The sequence below is a fragment of the Spea bombifrons genome, chromosome 9, assembly GCF_027358695.1.
Source record: "Spea bombifrons isolate aSpeBom1 chromosome 9, aSpeBom1.2.pri, whole genome shotgun sequence".
Classification (NCBI taxonomy): Eukaryota; Metazoa; Chordata; class Amphibia; order Anura; family Pelobatidae; genus Spea; species Spea bombifrons.
This window is the reverse complement of record NC_071095.1, coordinates 25,349,553-25,362,640: the sequence shown is the minus strand read 5'-3', so window position 1 is coordinate 25,362,640 and position 13,088 is coordinate 25,349,553.

The window sequence follows — 13,088 nt, the reverse complement described above, 5'->3', positions numbered from 1 at the left end:
TCTTGGGCTCCCTAACTATGATATGCCATTTACTTTGTTTTGTCATGAAATACAGGGTAATGCCTCTGGAGTACTAACCCAGAGCCACAGAGAGAGACAGAGACCCCTTGCTTACTACAGCACTCCACTTCATTCTGTGGCAGCTGGATTAACCTCTTGTTTGCGGGCTGTGGCGGCGGCTGCTGCCTTAGTGGAATCAGCAAAGGTCATAGTTCAGGGACAGGAACTGAAAGTGATGGTTCCTCATGCAGTGAGTGCATTGTTAACCCGTCGATCGACATAATTTACTAATAGTAGGCTGACTAAATACGAGATTGTTTTGCAGGGTACACCCAATGCCACCGTCCACCGGTGCACAGTGTTAAACCCTGCCACTCTTTTGCCAGATCCAGAGGAGGGACCTCCTCATGATTGTGTGATTTTGACAGAACAATTACAAACTACTCGCGACCGATTGTATGAGCGACCTTTGACTGACCCTGATATTGAATACTTTGTAGATGGTTCCTCATTTATGGATATTGATGGCAGGCGTTGTACTGGGTATGCTGTAGTTACATCAGAAGGAAAAGTGGAAGCTAATGCTCTCACACCTCACTGTTCAGCACAGGTGGCTGAATTAGTTGCTTTAACTAGAGCATGTATTTTGGCTGCTGGTCGTTCTGTTAATATCTACACTGACTCACGATATGCTTTTGGTGTTGTTCATGATTTTGAAGCAATCTGGAAATACAGAGGTTATTTAACCTCTTCAGGGTCTCCTATTCTAAACCACAAGTATGTACAGGCTCTATTGAATGCATTGTTGCTACCAACTGAAATAGCAGTGGTTAAGGTTTCAGCACACACTAAAGGAAATGACAAGGAATCAGAAGGAAACAGGTTAGCAGACAAAGTAGCTAAAGAAGCTGCACTGCAACCTATAGAGGAAATGGGATCATATCCTCTGAGACAGACCGACGACCTAATAGATATTCCATTGGCACTAGAAAAATTCTATGATCAAATAACCAAGGAAATTGTTGATGATTGGATAAAAAAGGGAGCCAAACGAGTAGGCAAAATCTGGGAAGGCCCAAATGGGAACTTTGCCCTACCACCTGATCTATTACCTTATATGTTAAGGATCACTCATGGAGTTTCACATAACTCTACCCAAGCAATGGTGGACCACTTAAGAAAAGATTGGTGGTACCCAAGATTACGTGAGATAGTCCAAGATTTTTGTAAACAATGTGTAATTTGTCAGCAATATAATGTGGGGAAAAGGGTGACGACTGATGGGACTGGAAAGACTCACTGTTCTCGAGGACCCTTCCAAAATTTGCAAATTGATTTCATTGAAATGCCTAGATCTCTACATTATCAATATGTACTAGTGGTGGTGTGTACATATTCCCGCTGGATAGAAGCCTATCCTTGCCAACATGCGGACGCTCTAACAGTTGCTAAAAAGTTGTTACAAGAGTTCATTCCTAGGTATGGAATTCCTCAGCATATATACTCTGATCAAGGAACTCATTTTACTGCTGAGATAGCAGGGGATGGCACATAGGCTAGGAATTGTGTACCATTTACATTGTCCCTACCATCCACAAAGCGCAGGAAAAGTAGAACGCGCTAACGGCACCTTAAAGAATAAGATTAGCAAGATATGTGCCGAGACAGGTTTAAAATGGCCAGATGCATTACCTATAGCATTAATGTCAATAAGAAATGCCCGACACTCAGCTATTAAAATGTTCTCCTCATGAACTCATAATGGGTCGACCCATGATAGCTGTTAATACTCTAGAGTTACTAAGACATGATCATGCTCTAACTGATGACACAATAGAAATGTATTGTAAAAAACTAATAAAATCTCTTGAGCAATTTAAATCCCAGGTTGCTGCTGTGCGCACGAACACCGAGGACGAAAAACCAATTCGTCACATCCAACCAGGTGATTACGTCCTGGTAAAGCATTTCCAATGGAAAAAGACTCTTCAGCCCAGGTGCAAAGGTCCATACCAAGTACTACTGATCACTAAAACAGCTGTAAAGGTAGCTGAAATTACACCGTGGATTCATTGCACTCATCTTAAATTGGTGCCAAAACCCAATCTACGCTCCTAAGTTAACCATTCCATCGGGCACAATAATCCCAGCTGGTTAACCATCATAAAACGAGATTGGCAAGAGCCCCTCGTGAAGATACGAAGAATGAGGTCATCAGGAGATGCAAAAAATGTTTGAGTATATTATCGTTACTTGTTTTATACTAAATGTATTTGCTATTTTTTTTCTTTTTCCTTGCAGTCCTTTTCAGGTGTTCAGATCAGAACCTACTAAAAATATAGCAAAAAATAAGATACATTCACAAATTAAACGTGATCTGCATGCTTCTCCTTGGGAAAAAGATAATACCTTTTGTAGAAATGTTGAGAAAGGTGTATAATGCTTCTATTGTCTCGGAGCCTTGTTGTGTTTGTGGATATATTCCGCATACTCAGCAGAGCCCTGCATAGGAATACCTTTTACAGGGGAATATTTACATTGTAGACAATAGTGTATCCATAGAACATGATATGGAAAAGGTGAGCGAACTTCAGAAAAGACTTAGATCTAGGGAGACTACTTGGAATCCTTTTGGTCTGGGCGGACTATTTGATTCACTTGGAGCAAAGCTGATGTATGGTATGTTTTTGTTGCTTGTGGCTTTTGTATGTATTTATGTAATTGTTGTTTGTTGCAAAACACTAATTCAAAAGTGTCTCGGACCAACAAGAGCAATGCCACAGATACAGGAGGAGAAATATGATGATGACTTCCCACTTGATGAGTTTCCCCTAGAGACTATGCACCGTGACATGTTTGAAGATCAATATGAGAAGGAGCAAGTCTCATGGAATTGGCCAACTTATAACTCCACTGGACTCTGAAGAAATTGATTCTTACAGTGAGTCCGTAAGAATAAAAAGGGGGGACTGTGGAAGTTGAATTTTGCTGATTCTGGATGTCAGCACAATGATCTTTACCTCATTGCTTATTCTGCTGATAGCAGATAAGATAACACTACAATCACCTGTCTACCTCATTTCTTAGTTTACTTATGTCTTGTTTGTGTCTCGGAAGAATGTGTACATATGGTATGTTTTCGTGTGTTTTCTTTGCTCTAAGTGCCTTGTTGCAAAAGAATCAGAGTCCGCCACGACAAAGGACAAGTTGTCCCTTTCTTGACCTTCTGTAAGTAAAGATTGCACATGTCTGGGGGGGGGCTATTTTTTCTTCACCTCTTTAAACCGTGTGTGTCAGCAAATCAAAGTAAATATACCAACAGATGGCTAGACAATATGCTAATAACTGTTTGCGCTTCTTTGCCTATATATTGTTAGAAAATTAAGGAGGGAGAGAGAAGTCTGCGAACTGGACTCTCCCCTGTGCGCACTTGAATAAAGAAGCTCTTGCTTACTCAACTCATTGAACTGGTGTCGTCAGATTTCTTGCCGACATTCACACTCTGCTACTGTCTTTTACACAGGTTTACGATGTCTACGCGAAGAGATCCCCAAAGACGTTCACAGTATACTGAGATCATTCGGGACTATGTGATCCTAGAGGACGGTATATGTCATGTGACACTCTCTTACACTCTACTACACTCTACTACTGTCTCTTTCACTCTGCTCTTGTCTCTTACACTCTGCTACAGTCTATAACACTCTCTTACACTCTGTTACTGTCTATTACACTCTGCTACTGTCTCTTACACTCTCTTACACTATGTTACACTCTCTTACACTCTGCTGCTGTCTCTTACACTCTGTTACTGTCTCTTACACTATGTTACTGTCTCTTACACTCTCCTACACTATGTTACTGTCTCTTACACTCTCTTACACTCTGTTACACTCTCTTACATGCTGTTACACCCTCTTACACTCTGTTACTGTCTCTTACACTCTCTTACACTCTGCTACTGTCTCTTACACTCTGCTACTATCTCTTACACTCTGCTACTGTCTCTTACGCTCTGTTACTGTCTCTTACACTCTACTACACTCTCGTACACTCTGTTACTGTCTCCTACACTCTGTTACTGTCTCTTACACTCTGTTACTGTCTCTTACACTCTGTTACACTCTCTTACACTCTGTTACTGTCTCTTACACTCTCTTACACTCTGCTGATGTCTCTTACACTCTGTTACTGTCTCTTACACTCTGTTACTGTCTCTTACACTCTCTTACACTCTCCTACACTCTGCTACTGTCTCTTACACTCTCTTACACTATGTTACACTCTCTTACACTCTGCTGCTGTCTCTTACACTCTGTTACTGTCTCTTACACTCTCCTACACTATGTTACTGTCTCTTACACTCTCTTACACTCTGTTACACTCTCTTACACGCTGTTACTGTCTCTTACACTCTCTTACACTCTGCTACTGTCTCTTACACTCTGCTACTGTCTCTTACACTCTGCTTCTGTCTCTTACACTCTGCTACTGTCTCTTACGCTCTGTTACTGAATCTTACACTCTACTACACTCTCGTACACTCTGTTACAGTCTCTTACACTCTGTTACACTCTCTTACACTCTGTTACTGTCTCTTACACTCTCTTACACTCTGCTGCTGTCTCTTACACTCTGTTACACTCTGCTGCTGTCTCTTACACTCTGTTACTGTCTCTTAAACTCTGTTTCTGTCTCTACACTCTCTTACACTCTCTTATACTCTCCTACACTCTGCTACTGTCTCTTACACCCTCTTACACTCTGTTACTGTCTCTTACACTCTGTTACTGTCTTTTAAACTCTGCTACTGTCTATAACAGTCTCTTACACTCTGTTACTGTCTATTACACTCTGCTACTGTCTCTTACACTCTCTTACACTCTGTTACTGCCTCTTACACTCTGCTACTGTCTCTTACACTCTGTTACTGTCTCTTACACCCTCTTACACTCTGTTACTGTCTCTTAAACTCTGCTACTGTCTATAACACTCTCTTACACTCTGTTACTGTCTATTACACTCTGCTACTGTCTCTTACACTGTCTTACACTCTGTCACTGTCTATTACACTCTGCTACTGTCTCTTACACTCTCTTACACTATGTTACATGCTCTTACATTCTGCTGCTGTCTCTTACACTCTTTCACTGTCTCTTACACTCTGTTACTGTCTCTTACACTCTCCTACACTCTGTTACTGTCTCTTACACTCTCTTACACTCTCTTACATGCTGTTACACTCTCTTACACTCTGTTACTGTCTCTTACACTCTCTTACACTCTGCTACTGTCTCTTACACTCTGCTACTGTCTCTTACACTCTCTTACACTCTGCTGCTGTCTCTTACACTCTGTTACTGTCTCTTAAACTCTGTTACTGTCTCTTACACTCTCCTACACTCTGTTACTGTCTCTTACACTCTCTTATACTCTGTTACACTCTCTTACACGCTGTTACTGTCTATTACACTCTGCTACTGTCTCTTACACTCTCTTACACTCTCTTACACTATGTTACACTCTCTTGCACTCTGCTGCTGTCTCTTACACTCTGTTACTGTCTCTTACACTCTGTTACTGTCTCTTACACTCTCCTACACTCTGTTACTGTCTCTTACACTCTCTTACATGCTGTTACACTCTCTTACACTCTGTTACTGTCTCTTACACTCTCTTACACTCTGCTACTGTCTCTTACACTCTGCTACTGTCTCTTACACTCTGCTACTCTCTGTTTCACTCTGCTTCTGTCTCTTACGCTCTCTTACTGTCTCTTACACTCTACTACACTCTCGTACACTCTGGTACTGTCTCTTACACTCTGTTACACTCTCTTACACTCTGTTACTGTCTCTTACACTCTCTTACACTCTCCTACACTCTCCTACACTCTGCTACTGTCTCTTACACCCTCTTACTCTCTGTTACTGTCTCTTACACTCTCTTACACTCTGTTACACTCTCTTACACGCTGTTACACTCTCTTACACGCTGTTACACCCTCTTACACACTGTTACTGTCTCTTACACTCTCTTACACTCTGCTACTGTCTCTTACACTCTGTTACTGTATCTTACACTCTGCTACTGTCTCTTACACTCTGTTACTGTCTCTTTCACTCTGCTACTGTCTCTTACACTCTGCTACTATCTCTTACGCTCTGTTACTGTCTCTTACACTCTACTACATTGTCATACACTCTTTTACTGTATCTTACACTCTGTTACTGTCTCGTACACTCTGTTACTGTCTCTTACACTCTGTTACTGTCTCCTATACTCTGTTACTGTCTCTTACACTCTCTTACACTCTGCTGCTGTCTCATATACTCTGTTACTGTCTCTTACACTCTGTTCCTGTCTCTTACACTCTCTTACACTCTCCTACACTCTGCTACTGTCTCTTACACCCTTTTACACTCTGTTACTGTCTCTTACACTCTGTTACACTCTTTTACATTCTGTTACTGTCTCTTACATTCTCTTACACTCTGTTACTGTCTCCTATACTCTGTTACTGTCTCCTATACTCTGTTACACTCTCTTACACTCTGCTACTGTCTCATATACTCTGTTACCGTCTCTTACTCTCTGCTACTGTCTCTTACACAGGTTTACGATGTCTAAGCGAAGAGATCCCCAAAGACGTTCACAGTATACTGAGATCATTCGGGACTATGTGATCCTAGAGGACGGTATATGCCATGTGACACTCTCTTACACTCTACTACACTCTACTACTGTTTCTTTCACTCTGCTACTGTCTCTTTCACTCTGTTACTGTCTCTTACACTCTGTTACTGTCTCTTACACTCTGCTACTGTCTATAACACTCTCTTACACTCTGTTACTGTCTATTACACTCTGCTACTGTCTCTTACACTCTCTTACACTCTGCTGCTGTCTCTTACACTCTGTTACTGTCTCTTACACTCTCCTACATTCTGTTACTGTCTCTTACACTCTCTTACACTCTGCTGCTGTCTCTTACACTCTGTTACTGTCTCTTACACTCTGTTACTGTCTCTTACACTCTCTTACACTCTCTTACACTCTACTGCACTCTGCTACTGTCTCTTACACCCTCTTACACTCTGTTACTGTCTCTTAAACTCTGCTACTGTCTATAACACTCTCTTACACTCTGTTACTGTCTATTACACTCTGCTACTGTCTCTTGCACTCTCTTACACTCTGTTACTGTCTATTACACTCTGCTACTGTCTCTTACACTCTCTTACACTCTGTTACTGTCTCTTACACTCTGTTACTGTCTCTTACACTCTCCTACACTCTGTTACTGTCTCTTACACTCTGCTACTCTCTGTTTCACTCTGCTTCTGTCTCTTACACTCTGCTACTGTCTCTTACGCTCTGTTACTGTCTCTTACACTCTACTACACTCTCGTACACTCTGTTACTCTGCTACTGTCTATAACACTCTCTTACACTCTGTTACTGTCTATTACACTCTGCTACTGTCTCTTACACTCTCTTACACTCTGTTACTGTCTATTACACTCTGCTACTGTGTCTTACACTCTCTTACACTCTGCTGCTGTCTCTTACACTCTGTTACTGTCTCTTACACTCTGTTACTGTCTCTTACACTCTCCTACATTCTGTTACTGTCTCTTACACTCTCTTACACTCTGCTGCTGTCTCTTACACTCTGTTACTGTCTCTTACACTCTGTTACTGTCTCTTACACTCTCTTATACTCTCTTACACTCTCCTAAACTCTGCTACTGTCTCTTACACCCTCTTACACTCTGTTACTGTCTCTTACACTCTGTTACTGTCTCTTAAACTCTGCTACTGTCTATAACACTCTCTTACACTCTGTTACTGTCTATTACACTCTGCTACTGTCTCTTACACTCTCTTACACTCTGTTACTGTCTATTACACTCTGGTACTGTCTCTTACACTCTCTTACACTCTGCTGCTGTCTCTTACACTCTGTTACTGTCTCTTACACTCTCCTACACTCTGTTACTGCCTCTTAAACTCTGTTACACTCTCTTACGCGCTGTTACACTCTCTTACACTCTGTTACTGTCTCTTACACTCTCTTATAATCTGCTACTGTCTCTTACACTCTGCTACTGGCTCTTACACTCTGCTACTCTCTGTTTCACTCTGCTTCTGTCTCTTACACTCTGCTACTGTCTCTTACACTCTGTTACTGTCTCTTACACTCTACTACACTCTCGTACACTCTGTTACTGTCTCTTACACTCTGTTACACTCTCTTACACTCTGTTACTGTCTCTTCCACTCTCTTCCACTCTCCTATACTCTGCTACACTCTGCTACTGTCTCTTACACCCTCTTACACTCTGTTACTGTCTCTTACACTCTCTTACACGCTGTTACACTCTCTTACACGCTGTTACACCCTCTTACACACTGTTACTGTCTCTTACACTCTCTTACACTCTGCTACTGTCTTTTACACTCTCTTACACTCTGCTACTGTCTCTTACACTCTGTTACTGTCTCTTTCACTCTGCTACTGTCTCTTACACTCTGCTACTATCTCTTACGCTCTGTTACTGTCTCTTACACTCTACTACACTGTCATACACTCTCTTACTGTATCTTACACTCTGTTACTGTCTCGTACACTCTGTTACTGTCTCTTACACTCTGTTACTGTCTCTTACACTCTGCTACTGTCTATAACACTCTCTTACACTCTGTTACTGTCTCTTACACTCTCTTACACTCTGTTACACTCTCTTACACACTGTTACACTCTTTTACACTCTGTTACTGTCTCTTACACTTTCTTACAATCTGCTACTGTCTCTTACACTCTGCTACTGTCTCTTACACTCTGCTAATCTCTGTTTCACTCTGCTTCTGTCTCTTACACTCTGCTACTGTCTCTTACGCTCTGTTACTGTCTCTTACACTCTACTACACTCTTGTACACTCTGTTACTGTCTCTTACACTCTGTTACAATCTCTTACACTCTGTTACTGTCTCTTACACTCTCTTACACTCTGCTGCTGTCTCTTACACTCTGTTACTGTCTCTTACACTCTGTTACTGTATCTTACACTCTCTTACACTCTCCTACACTCTGCTACTGTCTCTTACACCCTCTTACACTCTGTTACTGTCTCTTACACTCTGTTACTGTCTCTTAAACTCTGCTACTGTCTATAACACTCTCTTACACTCTGTTACTGTCTATTACACTCTGCTACTGTTTCTTACACTCTCTTACACTCTGTTACTGTCTATTACACTCTGCTACTGTGTCTTACACTCTCTTACACTCTGCTGCTGTCTCTTACACTCTGTTACTGTCTCTTACACTCTGTTACTGTCTCTTACACTCTCTTACACTCTCTTACACTCTCCTACACTCTGCTACTGTCTCTTCTACCCTCTTACACTCTGTTACTGTCTCTTACACTCTCTTATACTCTCTTACACTCTCCTAAACTCTGCTACTGTCTCTTACACCCTCTTACACTCTGTTACTGTCTCTTACACTCTGTTACTGTCTCTTAAACTCTGCTACTGTCTATAACACTCTCTTACACTCTGTTACTGTCTATTACACTCTGCTACTGTCTCTTACACTCTATTACACTCTGTTACTGTCTATTACACTCTGGTACTGTCTCTTACACTCTCTTACACTCTGCTGCTGTCTCTTACACTCTGTTACTGTCTCTTACACTCTCCTACACTCTGTTACTGCCTCTTACACTCTGTTACACTCTCTTACGCGCTGTTACACTCTCTTACACTCTGTTACTGTCTCTTACACTCTCTTATAATCTGCTACTGTCTCTTACACTCTGCTACTGGCTCTTACACTCTGCTACTCTCTGTTTCACTCTGCTTCTGTCTCTTACACTCTGCTACTGTCTCTTACACTCTGTTACTGTCTCTTACACTCTACTACACTCTCGTACACTCTGTTACTGTCTCTTACACTCTGTTACACTCTCTTACACTCTGTTACTGTCTCTTCCACTCTCTTCCACTCTCCTATACTCTGCTACACTCTGCTACTGTCTCTTACACCCTCTTACACTCTGTTACTGTCTCTTACACTCTCTTACACTCTCTTACACGCTGTTACACCCTCTTACACACTGTTACTGTCTCTTACACTCTCTTACACTCTGCTACTGTCTTTTACACTCTCTTACACTCTGCTACTGTCTCTTACACTCTGTTACTGTCTCTTTCACTCTGCTACTGTCTCTTACACTCTGCTACTATCTCTTACGCTCTGTTACTGTCTCTTACACTCTACTACACTGTCATACACTCTCTTACTGTATCTTACACTCTGTTACTGTCTCGTACACTCTGTTACTGTCTCTTACACTCTGTTACTGTCTCTTACACTCTGCTACTGTCTATAACACTCTCTTACACTCTGTTACTGTCTCTTACACTCTCTTACACTCTGTTACACTCTCTTACACACTGTTACACTCTTTTACACTCTGTTACTGTCTCTTACACTTTCTTACAATCTGCTACTGTCTCTTACACTCTGCTACTGTCTCTTACACTCTGCTAATCTCTGTTTCACTCTGCTTCTGTCTCTTACACTCTGCTACTGTCTCTTACGCTCTGTTACTGTCTCTTACACTCTACTACACTCTTGTACACTCTGTTACTGTCTCTTACACTCTGTTACAATCTCTTACACTCTGTTACTGTCTCTTACACTCTCTTACACTCTGCTGCTGTCTCTTACACTCTGTTACTGTCTCTTACACTCTGTTACTGTATCTTACACTCTCTTACACTCTCCTACACTCTGCTACTGTCTCTTACACCCTCTTACACTCTGTTACTGTCTCTTACACTCTGTTACTGTCTCTTAAACTCTGCTACTGTCTATAACACTCTCTTACACTCTGTTACTGTCTATTACACTCTGCTACTGTTTCTTACACTCTCTTACACTCTGTTACTGTCTATTACACTCTGCTACTGTGTCTTACACTCTCTTACACTCTGCTGCTGTCTCTTACACTCTGTTACTGTCTCTTACACTCTGTTACTGTCTCTTACACTCTCTTACACTCTCTTACACTCTCCTACACTCTGCTACTGTCTCTTCTACCCTCTTACACTCTGTTACTGTCTCTTACACTCTGTTACTGTCTCTTAAACTCTGCTACTGTCTATAACACTCTCTTACACTCTGTTACTGTCTATTACACTCTGCTACTGTCTCTTACACTCTCTTACACTCTGTTACTGTCTATTACACTCTGCTACTGTCTCTTACACTCTCTTACACTCTGCTACTGTCTCTTACACTCTGTTACTGTCTCTTACACTCTCCTACACTCTGTTACTGTCTCTTACACTCTCTTACACTCTGTTACACTCTCTTACGCGCTGTTACACTCTCTTACACTCTGTTACTGTCTCTTACACTCTCTTACAATCTGCTACTGTCTCTTACACTCTGCTACTGGCTCTTACACTCTGCTACTCTCTGTTTCACTCTGCTTCTGTCTCTTACACTCTGCTACTGTCTCTTACACTTTGTTACTGTCTCTTACACTCTACTACACTCTCGTACACTCTGTTACTGTCTCTTACACTCTGTTACACTCTCTTACACTCTGTTACTGTCTCTTACACTCTCTTACACTCTCCTACACTCTGCTACTGTCTCTTACACCCTCTTACACTCTGTTACTGTCTCTTACACTCTCTTACACTCTGTTACACTCTCTTACACGCTGTTACACTCTCTTACACGCTGTTACACCCTCTTACACACTGTTACTGTCTCTTACACTCTCTTACACTCTGCTACTGTCTCTTACACTCTGTTACTGTATCTTACACTCTGCTACTGTCTATTACACTCTGTTACTGTCTCTTTCACTCTGCTACTGTCTCTTACACTCTGCTACTATCTCTTACGCTCTGTTACTGTCTCTTACACTCTACTACACTGTCATACACTCTGTTATTGTATCTTACACTCTGTTACTGTCTCGTACACTCTGTTACTGTCTCTTACACTCTGTTACTGTCTCCTATACTCTGTTACTGTCTCCTATACTCTGTTACACTCTCTTACACTCTGCTGCTGTCTCATATACTCTGTTACTGTCTCTTACACTCTGTTACTGTCTCTTACACTCTCCTACACTCTGCTACTGTCTCTTACACCCTTTTACACTCTGTTACTGTCTCTTACACTCAGTTACACTCTCTTACACTCTGTTACTGTCTCTTACATTATCTTACACTCTGTTACTGTCTCCTATACTCTGTTACTGTCTCCTATACTCTGTTACACTCTCTTACACTCTGCTGCTGTCTCATATACTCTGTTACTGTCTCTTACACTCTGTTACTGTCTCTTACACTCTCCTACACTCTGCTACTGTCTCTTACACCCTTTTACACTCTGTTACTGTCTCTTACACTCAGTTACACTCTCTTACACTCTGTTACTGTCTCTTACATTATCTTACACTCTGTTACTGTCTCCTATACTCTGTTACTGTCTCATATACTCTGTTACCGTCTCATACTCTCTGCTCCTGTCTCTTACACAGGTTTACGATGTCTACGCGAAGAGATCCCCAAAGACGTTCACAGTATACTGAGATCATTCGGGACTATGTGATCCTAGAGGACGGTATATGCCATGTGACACTCTCTTACACTCTCTTACACTCTACTACACTCTACTACCCTCTACTACTGTTTCTTTACCTCTGCTACTGTCTCTTTCACTCTGTTACTGTCTCTTACACTCTTTTACTTCTCTTACACTCTGTTACTGTCTCTTAAACTCTGCTACTGTCTATAACACTCTCTTACACTCTGTTACTGTCTATTACACTCTGCTACTGTCTCTTACACTCACTTACACTCTGTTACTGTCTATTACACTCTGCTACTGTCTCTTACACTCTCTTACACTCTGCTGCTGTCTCTTACACTCTGTTACTGTCTCTTACACTCTGTTACTGTCTCTTACACTCTCCTACACTCTGTTACTGTCTCTTACACTCTCTTACACTCTGTTACACTCTCTTACACGCTGTTACACTCTCTGACACTC